The following is a 24,366-nucleotide window of genomic DNA, read 5'->3' on the forward strand; positions in this document are numbered from 1 at the left end:
AACAAAAATGCATTCAAAAATGACAAAAATGACAAAATGACAAAAATGACAAAAATGACAAAAATGACAAAAATGACAAAAATGACAAAAATGACAAAAATGACAAAAATGACAAAAATGACAAAAATGACAAAAATGACAAAAATGACAAAAATGACAAAAAAATGACAAAAATGACAAAAAATGACAACAAAAATGACAAAAATGACAAAAATGACAAAAATGACAAAAATGACAAAAATGACAAAAATGACAAAAATGACAAAAATGACAAAAATGACAAAAATGACAAAAATGACAAAATGACAAAATGACAAAAATGACAAAAATGACAAAAATGACAAAAATGACAAAAATGACAAAAATGACAAAAATGACAAAAATGACAAAAATGACAAAAATGACAAAAATGACAAAAATGACAAAAATGACAAAAATGACAAAAATGACAAAAATGACAAAAATGACAAAAATGACAAAAATGACAAAAATGACAAAAATGACAAAAATGACAAAAATGACAAAAATGACAAAAATGACAAAAATGACAAAAATGACAAAAATGACAAAAATGACAAAAATGACAAAAATGACAAAAATGACAAAAAATGACAAAAATGACAAAATGACAAAAATGACAAAAATGACAAAAATGACAAAAATGACAAAAATGACAAAAATGACAAAAATGACAAAAATGACAAAAATGACAAAAATGACAAAAATGACAAAAACTGACAAAAACGACAAAAATGACAAAAATGACAAAAATGACAAAAATGACAAAAACGACAAAAATGACAAAAATGACAAAAATGACAAAAATGACAAAAATGACAAAAATGACAAAAATGACAAAAATGACAAAAATGACAAAAATGACAAAAATGACAAAAATGACAAAAATGACAAAAATGACAAAAATGACAAAAATGACAAAAAATGACAAAAATGACAAAAATGACAAAAATGACAAAAATGACAAAAATGACAAAAATGACAAAAATGACAAAAATGACAAAAATGACAAAAATGACAAAAATGACAAAAATGACAAAATGACAAAAATGACAAAAATGACAAAAATGACAAAAATGACAAAAATGACAAAAATGACAAAAATGACAAAAATGACAAAAATGACAAAAATGACAAAAATGACAAAAATGACAAAAATGACAAAAATGACAAAAATGACAAAAATGACAAAAATGACAAAAATGACAAAAATGACAAAAATGACAAAAATGACAAAAATGACAAAAATGACAAAAATGACAAAAATGACAAAAATGACAAAAATGACAAAAATGACAAAAATGACAAAAATGACAAAAATGACAAAAATGACAAAAATGACAAAAATGACAAAAATGACAAAAATGACAAAAATGACAAAAATGACAAAAATGACAAAAATGACAAAAATGACAAAAATGACAAAAATGACAAAAATGACAAAAATGACAAAAATGACAAAAATAGACAAAAATGACAAAAATGACAAAAATGACAAAATGACAAAATACAAAATGACAAAAATGACAAAAATGACAAAAATGACAAAAATGACAAAAATGACAAAAATGACAAAAATGACAAAAATGACAAAAATGACAAAAATGACAAAAATGACAAAAATGACAAAAATGACAAAAATGACAAAAATGACAAAAATGACAAAAATGACAAAAATGACAAAAAATGACAAAAATGACAAAAATGACAAAAATGACAAAAATGACAAAAATGACAAAAATGACAAAAATGACAAAAATGACAAAAATGACAAAAATGACAAAAATGACAAAAATGACAAAAATGACAAAAATGACAAAATGACAAAAATGACAAAAATGACAAAAATGACAAAAATGACAAAAATGACAAAAATGACAAAAATGACAAAAATGACAAAAATGACAAAAATGACAAAAATGACAAAAATGACAAAAATGACAAAAATGACAAAAATGACAAAAATGACAAAAATGACAAAAATGACAAAAATGACAAAAATGACAAAAATGACAAAAATGACAAAAATGACAAAAATGACAAAAATGACAAAAATGACAAAAATGACAAAAATGACAAAAATGACAAAAATGACAAAAATGACAAAAATGACAAAAATGACAAAATGACAAAAATGACAAAAATGACAAAAATGACAAAAATGACAAAAATGACAAAAATGACAACAAATGACAAAAATGACAAAAATGACAAAAATGACAAAAATGACAAAAATGACAAAAATGACAAAAATGACAAAAATGACAAAAATGACAAAAATGACAAAAATGACAAAAATGACAAAAATGACAAAAATGACAAAATGACAAAAAATGACAAAAATGACAAAAATGACAAAAATGACAAAAATGACAAAAATGACAAAAATGACAAAAATGACAAAAATGACAAAAATGACAAAAATGACAAAAATGACAAAAATGACAAAAATGACAAAAATGACAAAAATGACAAAAATGACAAAAATGACAAAAATGACAAAAATGACAAAAATGACAAAAATGACAAAAATGACAAAAATGACAAAAATGACAAAAATGACAAAAATGACAAAAATGACAAAAATGACAAAAATGACAAAAATGACAAAAATGACAAAAATGACAAAAATGACAAAAATGACAAAAATGACAAAAATGACAAAATTGACAATATGACAAAAATGACAAAAATGACAAAAATGACAAAAATGACAAAAATGACAAAAATGACAAAAATGACAAAAATTACAAAAATTACAATAATGACAATAATGACAAAAATGACAAAAATGGCAAAAAATGACAAAAATGACAAAAATGACAAAAATGACAAAAATGACAAAAATGACAAAAATGACAAAAATGACAAAAATGACAAAAATGACAAAAATGACAAAAATGACAAAAATGACAAAAATGACAAAAATGACAAAAATGACAAAAATGACAAAAATGACAAAAATGACAAAAATGACAAAAATGACAAAAATGACAAAAATGACAAAAATGACAAAAATGACAAAATTGACAAATATGACAAAAATGACAAAAATGACAAAAATGACAAAAATGACAAAAATGACAAAAATGACAAAAATGACAAAAATGACAAAAATGACAATAATGACAATAATGACAAAAATGGCAAAAATGACAAAAATGACAAAAATGACAAAAATGACAAAAATGACAAAAATGACAAAAATGACAAAAATGACAAAAATGACAAAAATGACAAAAATGACAAAAATGACAAAAATGACAAAAATGACAAAAATGACAAAAATGACAAAAATGACAAAAATGACAAAAATGACAAAAATGACAAAAATGACAAAAATGACAAAAATGACAAAAATGACAAAAATGACAAAAATGACAAAAATGACAAAAATGACAAAAATGACAAAAATGACAAAAATGACAAAAATGACAAAAATGACAAAAATGACAAAAATGACAAAAATGACAAAAATGACAAAAATGACAAAAATGACAAAAATGACAAAAATGACAAAAATGACGAAATTGACAATATTGAAAAACATGACAAAAATGACAAAATTGACAAAATAAACAAAATAAAAAAAAAGTGATTAAAATGACAAAAATTACAGAAATTAAAGAAAATACAGAAAATACAAAAATGACTCAAAAATGAATCGAAACTTACTCAGAAATGACTCAAAATGATTTAAAAATGTTTAAAAAAAATCCTCAAAGGTGATTTAAAAATGCCTCAAAAATTACTCAAAAAGAACTAATATTTTCCTAAATATAAAAAATGACTGTAAAGGACTCAAAAATTAATCGAAAAAAAAATCAAAAATGACTCCAAACGATTTAGAAATAACTTAAAAATTACTCAACAACGAAAAAAATAACTAGAAAATTACTCAAAAGTCAATAAAAAATGACTCGTAAATTACTCAAAATTACTTGAAATTTCACAAAAATAAATCAAAAATGACTCAAAAAGACTTAAAAATACATCGAAAATATTTCAAAACTGATTTAAAAATTATTCATGACTCAATGTATCAAAAGCACTCGAAAATGAATCAAAAATAACTCAAAAAATGACTTAAGATTTAAAAATATTTCAACAATGTTCCATAAAGAATCAAAAATGAATCAAAAATAACTTTAAAATGATTCAAAATGACTCAACATTGACTCAAAAATACTATTAAATAAATCGAAAATAATCAAAAATTACTCAAAACTATTTAACTTAAAAATTACTCAAAAATGAATCGAAAATAACTCTAAAATGAATCAAAACGATAAAAAAAACTAACAATGACCCAAAAATACTTAAAAACCAATTGAAAATAACTCATAAATTATTTAACTCAATGACTCAAAGACTCAAAAATGTTTCAAAAATGACTCAATGCGATTTAAAAATGACTTGAAAATTACTCAAAAATGAAAAAAAAAATGACTCGATAATTAACTCGATAAACGATGTAATATATTTTGAGAAATTGAGGAGTTATTGAACAAAATAAAACAAAAATGGCATCATAAACTTTTTTTTATTACTTTTTCTAAAATATGAAAATAGTTTTCATCTAAGCAATCATTGAAAATATCGACAAATATACATTTCTCGCGTGAGCTTTCGTTACGCCGTATGAAAAATCGTAAGAATTCACAGTAAACTGCTGAAAAAGTTATCAAATCAACTTTAATTTTGTATTTCACATATAGTCCATGCTACCGGTATTCTTAATGGAAAGAAGTTGCAGCTAGTTTATGTCAGTTTTTGTAGTTTTTCGTAATAAAACCATTTTAAGGAAAGCTCACGCGACATTCGCATTATAACGTTACGAAATTCAACAGATTTTCAATTGGACTCCACTATTTGATAAACTTTCTAACACGACCATCACATACATTCCTTCGGAACTCATTAAATTTTTACAAAAGCATTATGAACTGTAGAGTAATGCAAATGATTATTGAAATATAAAATTTCTCCAAACATAAAAACTCTTCAAAGGCTCGTGTCTGAAAACTTTAGAACTTGTTTAGCTTTGTAATATTGTAGAAAAAAAAACAACGATAATTAACGTGAAAAATGGAACGCGTTTTCCCAGTTAGTTGTTGGAAACAAGAACATTTCTCATCCAGAGGTGTTCGTAAACCATTTCAGGTTAGAGATACTCTCCCACAAAATCTGACAACACCAAATCACAAATCTTCACCAAATCACTACACTGCCAAAATATAACTGAAACACTTTAGTTTCGCTATAATTAAACTCTTTAAAAACTATGATTTTGTTGAAATTTTCGCGGACGAAAAAAAATACACATGCGGTTCGCGAAAGTCATGGACTACTATAGCATAAAAATCATCGATTTGAATGAAAACTGACTGAAGACTTTCTTGAGGTCTTAAAGTCCAAAATTTGTTCCTTTTTCTAGACTTTTCCCTCTTCTTTCAATGACCATTACACCTTCCGCAGCTTTGCTAACACCCCAAGACTGCGAGAATGTTTTCGAAGCGTTTCAAAATGTGTGAATCAAAATAAATCCTGTTCGCTCCTCTAACTGGCCCCCAGAGTTGTTTGTTTATGTTGTTTTTATTGTTTTCCCGAGCGGGTGTTGTTGACGTTTGGATGACTTTTCGTTCGAAACTTCCTTCTCCGGGTGAACCCGACCGTTCAGAGTTCAAAATTGTTTGAATGTTGAGTTTGAGAGGGTAAATTTGAATTTATGGGCGTTTTGGAGCGGAAATTTACGTTTGTTAAGGTTTATTTATGCAAACTTTGATCTGAGCGTGTAGTCGATTGAGAGAGCCTACGGAAAAATGTCGCAGAAGGGATCTTAAAAAGTGTTATTGAAAATATTTTTTTAGAAAAGTTTAGAAAAAAAAAGTTGTGTACATCTCTTTTTGTTTTTTCTTTCTTTTCAGGTATTTATCGTCAGTGAGGATTTACCTAACAACCTTATATAACACATTTTACAGGTAAATATTCGAATATTTCTTCAAAAGTTTTGATAAAAATAGAAAATAAACTAAAAATTATTCTTACATCAATGTAGGATCGTTTAGATTTCAAAAATCAGAAATCACACGTTTTCCTAAAACCCCATCATCAAACCTCGAAACAGCTTGGGGTATCCCATTTCATAATTCACTCGTCGCGTCATCAAATTCTCTCGCTCCCAGCCAGTTTTGCCTTTCCCATACCTACTACCAGAGTGCACATTTCCCAATTTCGAGCGCGATGCAACGACATCAACAAACCACCCACCCTCTGGTATTCATCGGATGCCACATTCTCCTTTCCTCGTCATAAATTTTGAGAAGAAGAAATCACTCGAAAAAATAAAATAAAACAGAATGCCTCCAAGAAAAGAAAATCTGAGATTGTAGCAGACTTTCAAAAAAGTCGATTTTTTTATGACTCGAAAATCGGAAGACAATGCTTCACTTATCAATCATAATAGAATCAGGCTTCTGCAACCCTTTTATTATTCGAATATTTTCAATGCAATTCATCAAAATAAAGATAAGCTCTTATGAAAATGACGGTCGCCTAATATCGTCTTCGTGGATCAACACCACTTTGACTGAGCGAGCGCTCCCACGAGAAGCGGCGGAAAATCGCTTATTTCCGCACCTACACGAACGTACTACGGAGCACTATCGAATCGATGTGCGCTTTTGTTTAATATGACTTTGCTTTTTTTCTTCTTTTTGCTAGTTTGTTGTGGGAGATGCATCCCACGTAGGACGAAAGATTCAAAGGAAAAAAAAACACAGAAAACAATGTGGAACGTAAACATTGAATGAATTTTAAATCTCTCATTCGTTCTTGTTCGGTTAGTTGATACTTGAGAGAGAGTTGAAAAATTGGAGAGAGAAAACGAAAGAGAGAAATTGTTTGTTTATTCTCCTGTGTTGAAACTCGGCTGCTGTTTTGCTGTGATTGAATGGGCAACAATTTGTGTTCATTTGTAAAGTTGAGATCATTACATCTAAGGAAAAGGTTCATCAGTGGAGGAGAAACAAATGAATTTTAAACCGTTCTGCAGTTGTTCTTAGAGAATGCTTATGATTCTAAAATTTAAATTATTAAAGCTACTTTACTTTAAAGAGAATGCTATTGAGCCTCTAGGAGAACGTGAAGAACCTTCTACGCGACGAAAAAAAATGCGTTTGCACATTGTCCAGACACCCAGATGACAGATTGATAGATTGCCAGTCTATCTAGGTTTATTTCATTGATTTAAATGTTGACTTTTTTACAGATTCAAAAACAAAGCTACTTACTTTTCGGGAATCGGACCACTGCTATCCAGGTCACAATGAAATTCACCAACCTCTCGACCAAACCAGCAATAGTTCTCTAGAGCAGTAATTACTGCTATTTACTGGTATTTAAACTTCTGGTATTTAAACTTCACTATTAAATGCATAAAGCCATGGGTGAGAGGATTCATTGTTGTTTTTAGGGGATTTTCGACACACTAAATGTTGATACTTACGATTTCGTTGGAGCACATTGCTGCCGATTGCAGCAGAACCAAAACATTGTTTGTTTTGGTTCCTCTTGCTGTTTCCAATTCGCAATCGAGAACAATAGATCGATGATTGCTGATGACAGGTGATGATGGTAAACACGGTACAAATGTTTACATCATCACACGGTTAGGCGAGAAAACTCAAATTGGGTTTGTGGTGACACAACAGTGTTGCCAGATATTCTGGGTAAGAATATCAAAGTACTCATTGAGAAATGAGTACTTTTCCGGTTAGGGAATATAAGAAGTGGAAAGTGACAATTAGCTATCGCTAATTAATATAGTTGTATTCTACTGACCTCACAGACGAAACATGAATAAAGATAACTCTATTCCACCATTGAAACCTGCGTTTTTCAACACTAAATAAATAAGTACAATGTTAATCATCATCACTTTTTATTTATTAATAAGGCATATACATAAGTTTCTCAACAATTGCACGAAAAACGCTCACAAAGTACACTTTACAGGGTTCAGGTGATGTCCGAATAGCTGGAATCCGTATTCACGTCGCGGTTCGCGGAAATATTTACCGCAATGAGTCAGGGCCTGTCGATCGTTGATGCTCGCCAAGGGTTCCAAAGTTATTTTTTGTCCCCCTGGTGGTGAATTAATTCAATCCATTGTTCTGCCGATGTAAACAATCCTAGAATAATGACATAAATGACAGAAGTATTTGACAAATCGCTTGTAATTCTCTTAAAGGGTTTCATCTAATCTTATCAATTCGTTAAAAAAAGCATAGCAGACACTATGGGTGCCTTTAAAAGATGTCGCATAAAAGGTGCAATGAAGTTCCATTTTTAATCCTTTAGCCCTTCAAAAGGCGATGGAAGTTTCTGAGTAACTTTGTAACGTCATACGATTATCTGGAAGTCCCGTTAAACCTTCGTGCAGCCAAATGCGAACATCGAAATGGTTTCTGATATTGGAGGCCACTGCTGTTAGTACGCTCACGAAGTCAGAAAAGATGACAGAACGATAAGTTGGGTGGCAAGATTTTTCGGTGTCGATGCGTCGATCTAGGTGAAGATCGAGAAAAACTCGGAAACGACGGTTCTGCAGGGAACTTTGAATGTAGTATTCCATATTTCCAACTACTCCCCAATGCAGTCATGTTTCAAGGATTCGCTTGCGATTGGCTTGGTCGAATGCTTTGGATAGATTGAGCGAAAGGCAGATCGAGTGATCTGGTACTAAGCCATTTTTCCATATTTTGTTGTATAAGTGGAGAAGTTGGAGTTTGGCTGTCAAGGGTAGATTTGTTTTAGGCGATAGCTTATGCCATCGCGTCCGAAAGATAAGCCTTTCGTTTTTCTTCGGGGCCATTTCAAGTTCTTCCAAACTGAAGTTATTATTGTAGTCGAGATGCACATTAGAAGATGGGATCCAGCCCTGAAAATGGAACCCTCCTCTTCCCACGGTTGACCTTTGCCGGAAACATAAAATAAGAGCAGGAGATCCAAGACGTCGAATTCTACCCATCTTCTAATGATAGGTCAAAGACTTGGTTGGCTTATCGTTCGAGAGAAGTCGTTGCAGACTTTGTTGTTCAGAAGAACGTGAAACTGACGGCGATTTTCCCCATTTAGCCTTTTTAGCTTGAAGGCTTCTTCGAGAAATTCATTCCAGATGCATCCCTTGGCTAACTTTATAGCAGCCCGTGCCGACCCAAGCAGCCAAAAGTCGCGTTTTTACTTAAAGATGGAACTCCAAAGTTCACATTTGGCTGAAAAAATGTTTTACGGGAGCTTCAGGTGACTCTTGTAACGTAAAAGGTACTCAGGAACTTCCATCGCCTTTGGAAAGGTTAAATTATCGATAACGGAACTTCTAAGCGCTTTTAATGCAACTTTTTTCAAGAAGATCGGTAACGTTTGCTGTAAACTTTCTAACGCATCGTTAAGATACTTCTAGGTGTTTTAAAGAACTGTTAAGAGAATTCTAAGCGACATGTCAAAAATGTCTGTCAATATCTTGTCATGGTATTTGTTTTGTTTTTAGCAGCACTGGTATTTACAAATGGAATTTAAGAATTTTTCGAATTTTTCTTATCAATGTTAAGATATTCGAATAAATTTTTGATGATGAGGATATTTGTTTTTATTTATTAAATGTACTGAAAGTCCATTGAACGAAATAAGGTACAATCTGACAAACCCATTCAATCATCTCAAATGACATTCACTCTGTTGTGGTATGAGCCTACTTGGTTGAATGATTCAACTGAATCAAAGCAATCGAAAGATTCCTTTTAATTCAACCACGGTAAATGAAAAGTTCATATACCAGTATTTCGATAGCAACTTACTACCTTCTTCAGTGAACGTTTTCAATTGATAATCGATTGATAATCGAAAACGTTCACTGAAGAAGGTAGTAAGTTGCTATCGAAATACTGGTATATGAACTTTTCATTTACCGTGGTTGAATTAAAAGGAATCTTTCGATTGCTTTGATTCAATGACATTCAGTTTAAATACTAATAATCACAGCGGCAATGAACTATTGCTTGATTGGTCGAGAGGCGGGTGAGTTTCATTGCAACCTAGAGAGCAGTGGTTCAATTTTCTAGGCGTAAGTAGCTTTTTTAATCAAAACAATATAATTAAAATCAATGAGATATACCATGATAGACTGGCAACATAGCAATCTGTCATCTGGTCGTTTAGAGTAATCTGTCATCCGGATTTTTTTCGGCGCGTACAAGTTTTTTGACATACTCTTGAAGCTGAATAGCACTCGCTACAGCCACCTAAACGAACTTGAAAGTAGCTTTAAGAACTTAAATTTTGGGCTGACTAGCATTCTGTTCAGACAGAAACGAGAGCTGGTTAAGCTTCTATGAAATCTTTTTAAGGGAATTTGGTTGCTTGGGGATGATCATGCAGCTTGGAATTCAGCTAAAGCTTGGTTTTTTTGCGGATTATTATCAGGCATTCGCCGAAGGGCTCGTATTTTTTTCCGACGTGTCTTTATGGCGTTTGCTACTTACGGAACAGAAGTTTTGACCGGTGATTCATCAAATTTGGGACCCAAGGTCCATTAAAGCAGTGTAAGATCGAGAGCCGAGGTATTTCCTGTGGAGGGGTCAACGCGAGTATGGCTGCAGCTATTTTTAGGAATGTTAGATTATTACGAATCAGAAAATTTTTAAGGAAAGAACCTTTAAGGCAGGTATGAACACCACCCCAGGGAGTAGAGTGAGCGTTAAAATCGCCCATGATAATAACGGGTTGCGGTTGAGGTTTGTTATAGATTTCTTCGAGGCCGTCAGCGATATTTTGAATTTTTACAGAGGCGAAACAATAGAGGAAGACAAGTGTTGTTTCTTGTGGGGACTGGAGACGAATGCAAACTGTTCTAAAGGGGAGGAGTGTGAAGTTTCTATTGTTCTTTAAAGAATAAATAATAAAAAATAGTGTTTCGATGAATTTTCGAACTTTTCGTCGAGTACCACTCATCATAGTTTGGACACCCTATTCGCTGACCTCAGCGGCCATTTTGTTTCACAATCTCTTCATCTCTGTTGTATCCCAAGTCGTCCTAGCATTCTTCTTCATCTTCTGCTTGACAATTGCCCAATATTTTTGGATAGGGCGGAATTGAGGGCAGTTGGGTTAGTTGATGTCCTTTTCGACAAAATCCACCCGCTGGCCCGATACCACTGTAGCACTTTTTTTGCTGTAGTGGCAGCTTGCCAAATCTGGCGAAAACTTAACTGGTCCTTTGTGAGATCTAGTGTACGACGTTTTTCAGGCCCTCCTCCTTGTACATTTCGGAGTCCATGGTGTTGTTTTTCACAAAAACCGGGTTTTTTCGTCCGCAGCTGCAAGTACCTTGCCAGATCAAACACTTTCTTGCAAACTTATCGGCAAAAACGAATTCGAACTTGCCGGAGACATCATCCCGACCAGTTCAGTGCACCACTGCAGTGGCTTTATAAAATTTTTGGCCAGGATTTGAATTTCGCGCCAGTATTTTGCGATTTTTGAACCCGACCACGTCGGGTTTTTGACGTGGGTGTCCAAAATTTATTTTCGTCTCGCGGCTTCCATCACGTGTAACTTTTTTGGAACAAAACGAATCGCAATGAAATTTTCAGCACTGATAGTGGAAACATTTCCGAACAAAGTTCATCGTGATCCATGCTTTATATTGTATGGGATACCACATTTTATTGATAGTCCAGCACCTTGGCCGTTAGGCTTTAGGAGGGTGGTGTAACCTTTGATGTGGTTGGATTGTTGTGATCTCTTGGAGTGTTGCCGGTTGGAATTTGGAGGTTAGCAGTTATAGTTCTTGCAAACGGGCTCTTCCCACGTAGGTTCCGTTGTATGGCAAAAACTGTTTTATTTTTCCTAGCAAGATCGATTGGTTTTCCGTGTGCTGGTTTCTTTGGTCCTCAGGACAGGGTTGTTGTATTTTCTTTGATCGGTTCTGTTTCGTTCACTACTGCTGTACGTTCCTTCCGGTGAAATTTTCCTTGTTTGTTTGAGAGTGGTATGCTGGCACTGGTCGTTGAGCAAGTTGTGGTCGTGCTGGTTTCCCTTCCGGTGTCCATTTTATTGCTTGATTGGTGTTCCTGAGCTAAACATTGCAAGTTGAGCTGTGAGTAGGGCGACTTCCCAAGCAACCAAAAGTTCGAATATCACTTAAGGAACGAACTAATAAGTTCATATATACAGTTGCGTTCAAAAAAGAATGAAATCGCGTGAAGCTGCGCACCCACTTCCAACTTTGACAAGCTGCCATTTCTCTCTCGGTTGATATTTTTTCATGAAAATTTCACACAATCTAGTTCAACTATCCAACTAACATTCTGCGAAATTTGAAGTCTTTACAGTGACGAGAAACAAAGATAGAGCTATTTCTGTAATAAAGGGAAATTTGGAGTTGCTTCACTAAACTTGCTGTATCTTCGACAATTTTCATTGAAAATCCTTGAAATTTGGTTCAAAGATGTAAAAATGTTTGATCTAATACCAAGCCAAGTTTCGTCAAAATCGATGAACGTGATCAAAAATGGTGCCGGGTAGAAAATCAGGTCAATACTGATGTTATGAAATCGCTTGGTACATCTTTGTACCTGAAAATGATCACATTTTCATATGTGATGAAAGAAATTAGAGAAACATGAACTATCAAAGAACGAAAGAACATAAGCCGTAAATATCATGAAAATTTCGAAAAAGATACAACGGCTCACCGACAGGACTTGAACCTGCAATCTCCGCTTCGGTACAACGGCGCGTTAGCCAATTCCACCACGGTGAACGTGATGGAACCGGCGAACACGAGCAATCGAGCTCTGCCGATCAACTGCTGGACCTTCTATCGAAACACCATGTATATCCCGCATGTGATCTTTCCCTCTATTGATCTCTCTTGTTTCTCTAACCCCACCCATCGACTCGGGATTTTAGCCGAACGAGCACATGGTCGATTGCTTCGGGTTTGCCGCAACTTACGGTCAGCTGGCTAACGCGCCGTTGTACCGAAGCGGAGATTGCAGGTTCAAGTCCTGTCGGTGAGCCGTTGTATCTTTTTCGAAATTTTCATGATATTTACGGCTTATGTTCTTTCGTTCTTTGATAGTTCATGTTTCTCTAATTTCTTTCATCACATATGAAAATGTGATCATTTTCAGGTACAAAGATGTACCAAGCGATTTCATAACATCAGTATTGATTTCAACAGAGCAACACCTCCCTGTGTAACTGGTCTGCTCGGAACCTTGAGCGGCACTGATTGCTTCTTCATCTGACCGTAAGTTGCGGCAAACCCGAAGCAATCGACCATGTGCTCGTTCGGCTAAAATCCCGAGTCGATGGGTGGGGTTAGAGAAACAAGAGAGATCAATAGAGGGAAAGATCACATGCGGGATATACATGGTGTTTCGATAGAAGGTCCAGCAGTTGATCGGCAGAGCTCGATTGCTCGTGTTCGCCGGTTCCATCACGTTCACCGTGGTGGAATTGGCTAACGCGCCGTTGTACCGAAGCGGAGATTGCAGGTTCAAGTCCTGTCGGTGAGCCGTTGTATCTTTTTCGAAATTTTCATGATATTTACGGCTTATGTTCTTTCGTTCTTTGATAGTTCATGTTTCTCTAATTTCTTTCATCACATATGAAAATGAGAAAATCAGGTTCAAAATCACCCATCAGACGATTTCATTCTTTTTTGGACGGATGTTTGTATGGAAAACATATTAATCCATGTATTCTTGGTTTTTCCTTTCCTAAAATCAAAATTTATTTCAAAGAAGGTTGAAAATTGATAGAAACTTAATTCCTGCTTTGTTTAGAAATAGAAATTGTTCCAACAGAGCTGGTATTGAAACACAAAAGCATATTGAATACTCGCTATAATTGTATATCAAATTTGATTATCGGAATAATTAGCAGGTCATTTCTGAATATCTGTTCTTCTTATTTCGAACTCTGTTGAAACATTTTCTCTTCCGAAACAAAGCACGAATGAAGTTTCTATCAATTTACAAGATTTTTGTGATAAAATATTGATTTTGTTAAAGAAACTCCAAGAATACATGGATTACGATGTTTTCCATACAAACATTCGTCCAAAAAAGAATGAAATCGTCTGCTGGGCGATAATGAACCTGATTTTCTACCCGGCACCATTTTTGATCACGTTAATCGATTTTGACGAAACATGGCCTGGTATTAGATCAAACATTTTTACATCTTTGGACCAAATTTCAAGGATTTTCAATGAAAATTGTCGAAGATACAGCAAGTTTAGTGAAGCAACTCCAAATTTCCCTTTTTTACGGAAATAGCTCTATCTTTGTTTCCCGTTATTGTAAAGACTTCAAATTTCGCAGAATGTTAGTTGGATAGTTGAACTAGATTGTGTGAAATTTTCAAGAAAAAATATCAACCGAGAGAGAAATGGCAGCTTGTCAAAGTTGGACGTGGGTGCGCAGCTTCACGCGATTTCATTCTTTTTTGAACGCAACTGTAGCTGTACAAAAGTTCTGTGGAACTTTTTTGCTGTTCAAAATGCTTTTTCGAGGTCCATGGAACTTCATTCTTTATCAAGTTCAGCCTATACTCAAAAAAAAGCTTTAAAGTACTGTTTTGGTTTCTGTTTCTACTTTTTGGGAACTTTAAAGTTTGTATGAAGAAAAACAATCTACTTGTTACGTACTTCTCATTTTTTTCAAAATCAAGTAGCTATCAAAGGGTTGCAAGTCTTTTTGTACAGCTCAATAGTTTTTAATTAGTTCCAACGGGCGTTCAAAAGCAACTTCGTATTATAGAAACTTTGAAGTAGATTTAAAGGCTAAAATCTACTTTTTTCGAACTTCAACACGTGTTTGCATAAATAAACACATTCGTTACTTGGGAAACAACTATATAAAGTACACATTAAGTTCCGGAAGAACTTTTTAACAGCTTGAAAGTGGGAATTAAGTAGAAATAAAGAACCTGAAAGTCGTTTTAAGGAAAATCATCACATCGAGTAAAATCGTTGCCTACTCATGATGTTCATATAGGGCAACAAGTATGGATCTCAACTTTCAAGCGGTGAGCTCGGATTCAAGGCTTGGTAAGAACATGTTTTTTAAATGTAATGTGAGTTAGTAACAAATATAGTTGATTAATACGAATCAAAATAACAGACTTGAGAAGGCAATTGAAGGAGCGGAAGAGTATTTTTTTCGATTTTTTATGCTGCTTATAAAGCGGATTTTGAAGCTGGTTAGAAGTTGTTTGACGATTTATGCGAACTTTTTGTCAACTTTAAAGTTCGTTTAACTACTTAAAAATTGAGCTGAAAAGAAGTTGTATAAGCATACTCGATTAAGGGGGGGGTAGGGTCTAACGGGTATAAAAAAACACCATTTTCACAATTTTTTTCTAGAGCTATCGTTCAAACAAATGTATTCAAATTTTTTGCATTATACAAAGCATTGTTAAAAGAACATTTAGTAATTTTTTCGTAGAAAAATATTGAAAAATGAGCCGGTGACGGAGCACTTTCGAGGATGCCTTTTAGAAAACAGGATTTGCGGTGGACACTGTATCTCAGCACAGAATCATCTGAAGTCAAAAAATCAAAGCAAAATATTTTTAATGGATGTTTTTCTGGACCCCAACGTTTTTATTTAACTTAAAAATATTTTTATGAAATTTTTGTGGCTGTTTGAAGTAAAAACTACGATTTTTCACTTAAAAATCCGCCATTTTTCACCTGTAAAATCTCCCCAAAGTAAAAAAATCAAAAAAGAAAAACGTTGGGGTCTGGTATTTTATATGTAGAAATTATGTTCCAAATTTGAAAAGAATCGGATAAGTAGTTTTCAAATGACGATGTCCACGGACTTTAAAAATGTGCTTTCGAGAAAAACGCGTTTGAAGTTTCTGCTCTTGCTTTCTTGCAGTATTAGATAGGAGGAGATAAAGGCCTATAACTTCTACAGTTTTGCTTCAATTGACTTGAAAATTTGACACAACATTCTTGAAATGTTTTACTATAAGAAAATAAAAAAATAAAAAAATCGATTTTTTGAAAGTGTTAGACCCTACCCCCCCCTTAAGCTGATCAAACCTGATAGAGGAATGTTATCCGAACTTTTGATTGCTTGGGTTGTATCCGAATGGCGAAATTGATGACCTTTTTTTTGGAGGTTAGGTGGAATTTTCGATAATCAGTAGAATAATATTCGATGATCCGTAGAAAATGTTTGAAATCCCCAGATTTCGGACATCGATCCGTAGATCCAAAGGAGTGATCAAAATCCGTAAGTCTACGGGAAAAACCGTACATCTGGCCACGCTGGGTCACACTGCGTCTATGGCTTCGCTGGAACGGAGCTACACTTGTTCTGCAAAGAACCGGGCCAAGTATTGACCCTTCCGGAACATCCGCTGAGGCTTGCAGTGTCTTCAATCCCTCTGGTCATAAGCGGTAGCTGACGGAAGAAGTTTTGAGCCAGTCTACAAAGATGTGTTAGGATCGTCAGCCTAAATAAATGACGCTGCTGAAAGTGTTTAGCACATCCAGGATGATAACCGCACAGAGTCGCTCCTCTATCCTTTTGATCAACTTGGCTCTGGTCGCTGTTTCGATGATAGCGAATAGCATCTACTGGGCTGTGAACTCTAAACTAATGCACTCATGCAAGACCGTGTAAGACCGATAGGCCCTGGCAATTTTTAGCGTACCACACGCCGGTCACCTGTGGTGCACCATTTAAAGAGATATACCGATTAATCGGTAGGCTAATCCTTTCGCCGATATCAAGCTCAAGAAAATCAAGTTTATTACAAATTGCATGCTGTTTTGTGAAATTTTCTAGCCAGTAACCAGTAAGGATTACTACGGCTCTGTTTTTGGTAAAGACCAAATTTTTGTAGTACACGAAAAGAATCCGATTTGTATAGCCTTTTTGGGTTTGTTAAACATATCAGGAACGACCGTCATGGAATATTGCTTTTGGCTGGGAATCTGTAACAACATTATTAGTTTTATCTTCAAGCATGATGATGAGTACTTTCAACTCGGCATTAGCACCAAAGTTTTGTTTTTCGCCATTCAACGATTTCGGATACCAATTGGCAGACACCTGTTTCTTCTATTCACCTGTTTTATCTGATTAATCATCGCCAAATTGGGAGAGATTATTCAAATACACTCCACTCTCTATGCACTTTTTCCGTCTGTGCGTTTCCATGTAACATTCCCGCATTGCTGAACGTCTGCAGGTCATGTAATGGTTCCAAAAGCTAACAGTATGTTGTTCGCTTACCTTCAGCACTGTCAGAATCCTTCTTTTCTTAAGTATTAATCACACACTTCCGAAAACACCTCCTAATCAACGGAAACTACGATTTATTTACTTGCTTGTTTTATTCCAAACTTCGCGGCATTTAAACCGAACCGGTTCCTCCTGCATCAACGAAACAATTCAAAACAAAAGATGAACACAAGCCTACTACGATAGAATGAATTTTTTCTCTCTCCCGAGAGAGTTTGAGATGAACGCTCGCTCGCTCGCGTCAACATCTTCAACCGGTTGCTTCGATTATTTTTGTTTGCTTGCTTTTACACACATGCTTCGCGCTCTTCAACATTCGAAGAAGGCATCAGTGAGGTTGAAGTAGTGGGTAGGTGGGCGATTCTACTGACTGACTGACTGACTGGGTGCTGTTAGTTTGAGAAGTACTCTTACAACCGCAAGAAGCAGTGGTGAGCATTTCGTCAGAGTGAGGAGGAGAAACACACGCGTTCGTTAAGCCGTCGTCATTCATACAAAACTCGTGGTTTCCCGTCTAGGTACACTACAGTCAAAGGCTCCGGCCAGCGATTGCACTTCGGGTCGGGAAAAGCGCATTTTATTTTGACTCGTCCGTCGTCGCGATCGCACACGTTTTTCCGAGGTGGTTCCGTGGTTTGCCTTTCTTCCGCCCGCGGGGAACCGGAACAGCTCCGGAATTTGTTTTCATTCGAGTGCCGTGTTTACAGTCAATTTGTTATTGTGCGTTGGTGTGTCTTTGGCAGATTATATTGCTGATTCGAGCAGAAATCGGTTTGCCGCGGCCTACTTTGTTTGCTGATTTGGGGTGTTTTTGTATTTCTTTTGTTTATTGCTCCACGTTCTCTCTTCTGGTGAACTTGATCGCGAATCGCGTGGATTCATAAAGCTTGTGGAAGTTGGCGCGTGATCGAAGTATCGCGCGCACAGGCAAGAAGGAAAAAAGCAGTGAAGATCTGAGCGAAAAGCCGAGTGTACTGCCTTTTTTTAAATCGCCCGCCTGAAGATAGTTTTGACAAATGGTGATTAATTGAGCGGTCGCTCTACTGATTAAAGTGCAAGGAGGTGTGCGAGTGTAGGTATTTCATTCCGTTCGGAAATTATCGATGCGCAACTAAAGGTTTTGTCACCAACGGAAAACAGCAGGTGGGGCAACCGAGTGTAAAAACGGGTGGGTAAGCGAGCGAGCGCGACACCCCGAAGAAAGCCGATCACGCGAGACGAAGTGATTTCTCGCTCGAACGAACCCGATCGATTGTTATCGCATCACGCGCCAAAGCGCCGAGCCGATGTGATGTGAGTGAGTGTTGTTCACAAGTGTGACGAAGCGATACAATCAAAGCAGGCGTGAAAAACGAGCTATACGGATATTGGGTTACTCTTCCGAAGATTTCAACGAACTTCGACTAAGGACCACATCATCAACGACTTCAACCAAAAGTAAGCGATTTGGAAGTTTCACTTCACCAATTCCAGAGGTGTTCGATTGCCGATGAAAGTCACAATCAGCGATGTTTGAGGGCGCGCGAATGTTGCCGCGACACGCTTCCCGATGGTCAACCAAATTTATTTGTAAATAACGCAAAACAGTGTCACCCACAGTCCTCGTCAGCCGTCCGCGTCGCCGACGCATTTGATTTAAATAATCGCGTCCACCACACAGTATCGGCGGTGGCCTGTGTAGATGGCTATCACATCTGCTCTCTAAGCAGGCCGATTGGAGGTTGTGATTGTGTGGAGGCGCGCACATTACGTCCGCATGAGGGAGAAAAAATCAGTAGGCGATGCTGACATGCCGATTAGGTTCCCAACGCGGAGGGACCCCAGGCATGCTGCGATCGACTGGTGGCGGACGAGTGCGCTCTATATGGTTAGGGTCTCGAAAAGCGGTTGTTGGCCTACCAGTTCCGGGGTTTGGGAAAGTGATTTGTTCAATTTTGAACATCGGAGCTGCTAGATAAGGTTTTCGATACATGTACCTAAACGCTTTTATCTTGATCTACTTACTCGAAGGGAATGTTGCAGCACATGCTTAAACTAAAATCCTCGAAAGGATGGCGGTGGGTCTACTTGATTATTAGAAGTTGATGATTTGTTACAAAAGTTTTAAATTTAAATCTTGCTAGTTGCACTTGTAGTGCTCAAAAAACTAGCTGCAAGATTAAACAATTTCTATTACATGACGGTGGGTCTATTCGATTATGAAAACTCGTTGATAGGTTTTGTGATATTCAATTGAAATCACGCTTGTTATAATTTGCGCGCAAAGTAAAATCACGTTCGTCTGTTTTTAGTTGTAAGTTATTAACCCGACACGTGTCGATCCATTGAACGTTTAGTCTTGACCGAAACTCGTTGCCCGGAGAATCTTATCGTTTGCCCCATTCGTTATCGTAGAGAAAAAAAAGTTTTACTACAACGGCTAGACACCGGCCGATGCCGGTGGGAAACTTCAATTATCTCACAATGTGTCAAGTGCTTGTGAAGTGTGAGATGAGTGCCAAGACGATAAGAAAACCAAAGGCAGCAAAAGATAGAGAAGGGAAAAAATGAAATGAAACTGCAACGAAATACTCCAATTGCGCGCGGTGACTTCTCGCGGCGGGACCGGCAATGATCAAAGAGTTGGTCGCGATTTGCTTCCCGTCGAGACCCCACTCCTCCAATCTGTGCCACCTTTATGGGTGTCACTCGACGGCTTGAAGGTGCTTTACCAGATAGAGATGCCCACCGTACAGAGAGATAGACAGGCCATTAGAAGAGGACCCAGTGACACATAGTTCAGAGCGGAGTGAGACACTTCGGGCGACTCCTCAGCTCCAAACCTGAAAATCGCACATCGCTAGAGCTAGACTGATTCGAGTGGTTGTTTGGGATGGCAGTTTTCAGGAAATGCAATCACAGCGCTCATTTTCTACGCTTTTCATCAAAGGTGACAAGTGTCAGCCTTATTACTTCATGAGCGCTTGTCCCGTCTTCCCAAATTCCCTTTTCCTCCTTCTTCGCAAACCGAGGAACGCTGAGAAAAAATTGGCTATAAAGTGCGTATGAGGAGCATCATGTGTCGCTATAAGTGTTGCCAGACAAGAAAATAATCATTTTCTATTTTGATGACAAGATTTTTAAAACCATTTGAAATCAAATCCCATTTTTTTTTTTAAATAAATTTAAAATCGACTTAACCTTCTAGACCAAAGCAGTGGTAACGTTTGGAAAAAAATTCAACTGGCAACCCTGCAAGTCCAATCAAAAGTAGGACCGCAAGCGGCAGTTCTCCGGCAGCCAGGCGATGACAAATTTGTTGCTTCTGGCAAGTCGCGCCGCATCGACATCAATTATTGTGCTGCGGCTTCCTGAATTGCTCTCGGTCGGAGTCAGGCGTCGTCGTCGCATTTAGACGCGGCGCTGCTCAGCTCAAGCGGGTTGGATTGGAGTAATCGAGACGAAAAATATTGAAATGCGCGAAACCACTTAGTTTGGTCTACGAGCGCGAGAAATCCGAATAAGTACCAACCAGTGGCAGCAATCTCAAAACGCACACACAACACAAAAAATTACCGAAATAAAAATAAAAACGCTAACGGCCACTTTACGACGATGGCACTCTGGTTCGGTTGGAAGTTTTTTCTTCTTCAAACCACTGCTGGCCGGGAGAAGTGTCCCAAAATCTCGGCGTCTCGAGCTGATTTGTTTGGTTTCCCGTTTGGGAATCGGTTGTCCAAAAATAGATCGACCGAGCGACCCGAGGAGGGAGGGACACGGAGAGATTTAATCGGCGCCGTATGCGTTTTCCCGGTGTGGTAGAAATCGATTCGCGTAGCTGACATTGCATTGCTTTTTCGTTCTTCTGAAAGTGTAGTTTAAATTTAAAAACACTTACTTTCACCTTCGGAATTCCCGGAAACGATTCGATCGGTACCCCGCATGGCCTTGATTGTGTTTGCCTGCTCTGTACCTAGACTTTTTTCTGGCTTGATTGTGATAACCGTGACAACTTTACGAGTGAAATCAATGACTTTCCATAACTTTCTAGACTCCCGTTGTACGTGTCAATTCAATCGATTCCAAAATAATTCGATTGACAGTTTGTCATTATATACATATGTTTATCTATTTCCACAATTTCGAAATTGTCTTACTAATTGCAATTTGGTCAATTTTAACGAATTTGACAATGTTTACAACTTAGGCCACGAATCGAAATTTTGACAATTTTAACAAATAACATGCTTGGCGATTATCCTGGCGATCCTGAAAACTTTGACAATTTTGACATTTTTTCCATTTTTATCATTTCTGTAATTTTTTAAGCCAGTTTAGGAAGTTTATTTTTTTTTTTTTTGGCAATTTTGACTTTTTTTAAACTTTGCGAGATTTTTAGCAAATTGGATTTTAGTAATTTTTATATTTTATAATATTTTATTGTTTCGTGCATTTTAAAGTTATGATACAACACTAAGCAACACTCAAAACTAGAAGGTTGACAGCACACCAGTTCACTATTGTATCGAGCTTTTGTTGTAGTTCGTGAATATCAGTAAAACTGTCATCATCCGCATACAGGAGTACTCCACATCCAACAAGAAGCATGTTTATATCATTGCAGAACAGCATAAACAGTAATGGGTCCAAATTACTGCCTTGTGGTACCCATGAAGTTGCAATGTAGTCGGTTGATTTAGCGGAGTGAATTCTGACAGGTAAACGACACTGGTTAGGTAGCTCCTGAATCCTTACACACAGTCTTCAGGTATCAGAATGGGGGTAGGCTTAATAGCCTACAGCCACAGTCTTTCCGAAAATCCTAAACGTTTTAGCTTTTTGAGCAAAATTTCGTGATTCACTGAATCAAACGCGACAGTAATGTCAGTATATATGGCATCAATTTGCTTGCGCCATCGATATTGGATAAACATAATAATGTGAAAACTGCCAGGTATAAGGTTACTGATCTTTTGTGAAAAAATGTGAAAGTGATCTTCAGAAATCCTACTCCGACACGATAAAATAAATTTAAATCTTTGACAATCCTTTTCAAAACCTTGGAGCAGGCAGCTAGCGACATGACACCTTGATAATTACGCACATCCTGATGCCAAATAAATGAAAAAAAATCTTAGCTTACAAAGATTTAATAATTTTCGGGTTGCTAGCAAACCGGGAATACCGGGAAAAAATTGGAATTTCATCTTGTCACCGGGGAAAAAACGGAAATTTTGGCATTTCACCGGGAAAATTGTCACGCTTGAGATTTTTTGAAGGAATTTCAAAAATATTTTCAGAATTATTTCTAAATCTAGGAACAGTTTTTGACAGATTAAAGTTTAACCCTGTCTTATACACGATTTTCTATATTTTCCGAATCTTTAATTCTGATGACTAGGGACTACTAAAGATATTTATTGTTATGTGTTGAAAAAAACATTATTTTTCTTAAACTTGTCTTTGGATTTGTACAAAAAAAATCATTCAGAAAATAACTTAATATTTTCCTGCAATCTAATGATTTTAATTTTTGCAAGACAAATCCCCGTTCAAGTTGACAAGCTGGTTTGATATTATGTTCCGATGTTTTTTTTTACATATTTCTATACAAACTATACAATTTTTTTCTAGAACTCTATAAAAATTCTTGAAAATTTCACAGGGGCTGTAAAGTTCTACATTATAGTTTCATGATCAATTTAATTGGATTTTTTTTATGCAAAACTATTGAAATTGTGGAGCAAAACAACTAATAGATGCCAATTTCATTAGATTCGTTTGAAAAAATCATGAAAACCTGTCAATTTTATACGAAAAGACTACGTGTTGAAAGCCGCCAAATACTGTCATGATTTCCAACCGGTTAACAAGTTTTGGGATACAATTGTTAAAAATTTTAGGCCCTGTACAATAATTTTTTTATTCACCATGATTTTATAATTAAAAAAAACGAGTAGGGGAGAATGGGGATACTTGATCCTCTTTTCTTATTTTCATCATATCTTTTTGGGAAAATTTAGCAACTCGCCATCTTTTGCATTTTCTGAGGGCGTGTAATTTCAAGTTTATATGCTCCGAAAGCTGGAACGATACATGGACTCCTGGATAAACTGGAAGCGTTTTCGTGAGACCAAAAAAAGTAATATAGTTACAGCAGACTTGATCCTTTACAAGAGGAGGCTTGATCCTTGATTCAGGGTGCCCTGACCCTAGTCAAAAATATAGTAAAATCCGATAATAAAGAGTCAGTCAGAGAGAATTCTAAAAGTTTGTCTACTACCCTACAGTCATTACATACTTTAAGGAGTAATGTTCTAGTTTTCAGATAAATACAGTATTTTTAGTCCTTTTTAACAGATAATTACTGGATACACATTAGTTATTGAACAGATATTAGTAATTTCAAGATAACGGATGATCGAGATCCATTCAGAAGAAAAATATATCTTTTTGGGCTCTAGGGATCAATTATACCCATAACATACATTTTGGAAAACTTTTTCTTAAAAAAATTGAGAGTTTACTATTTTTCATATTGTACGATTGACATATTGGAATACATATTTTTATTATATTTTTTCATGTGAGGAACATTTTAAAGTGATAAAAGGATCTTCGAGTCACATTTTGTTGATTTTTTCAAACAAATTTTAATAACTCGAAAAATAAAATTTCAAAAATGTGTTGAGATAACAGCATTATTGTTTTGTTATATTATTTGTCCTATTTGGCACATTTTTCTAGAACATTTGATATTTGCAAGACATTCCTGTTTCGTGATATAGCGAAGGATTTAAGTATCCCCAGGGATCAAGTATCCTTATTCTCCCCTATAGTAAATGGGAAAATCATCTTTTATAATCGCGAAAAAACCGGGAAAATCTTTCGAATTTCATAACGAAAAATCGCTAGTAATCCTGTTAATTTCAATTGTACATTTTTTCATTGAAGAAATTTGAATAATCAACAGCTATTTGTTTATTGTCTGATCGGAATAAATGTCAAAATTTTTCCTCGATGGATTTGTGGGAGC

The 24,366-nt window shown here is 35.6% G+C and overlaps 1 protein-coding gene and 2 long non-coding RNA genes across 3 annotated transcripts in view; 2 read left to right on the forward strand and 1 right to left on the reverse strand.

Annotated features, from left to right (window-relative positions):
• Positions 1-7,638, reverse strand: part of LOC129744233 (uncharacterized) — a 10,374-nt gene extending 2,736 nt beyond the window's left edge. Inside the window, exons 1-2 of the long non-coding RNA XR_008736860.1 lie at positions 7,526-7,638; positions 7,311-7,443 (exon numbers count right to left, since the gene is read on the reverse strand). This is a non-coding gene — a long non-coding RNA (uncharacterized LOC129744233). The remainder of the gene's footprint in view (positions 1-7,310; positions 7,444-7,525) is intronic.
• Positions 1-24,366, forward strand: part of LOC129744210 (tensin-1) — a 357,316-nt gene that overhangs the window by 3,615 nt on the left and 329,335 nt on the right. The window lies entirely within an intron of this gene.
• LOC129744225 (uncharacterized) overlaps positions 17,785-24,366 on the forward strand; it is a 73,999-nt gene continuing 67,417 nt past the window's right edge. Inside the window, exon 1 of the long non-coding RNA XR_008736858.1 lies at positions 17,785-18,788. This is a non-coding gene — a long non-coding RNA (uncharacterized LOC129744225). The remainder of the gene's footprint in view (positions 18,789-24,366) is intronic.

Source organism: Uranotaenia lowii, chromosome 1 (assembly GCF_029784155.1).
Source record: "Uranotaenia lowii strain MFRU-FL chromosome 1, ASM2978415v1, whole genome shotgun sequence".
Taxonomy (NCBI): Eukaryota; Metazoa; Arthropoda; class Insecta; order Diptera; family Culicidae; genus Uranotaenia; species Uranotaenia lowii.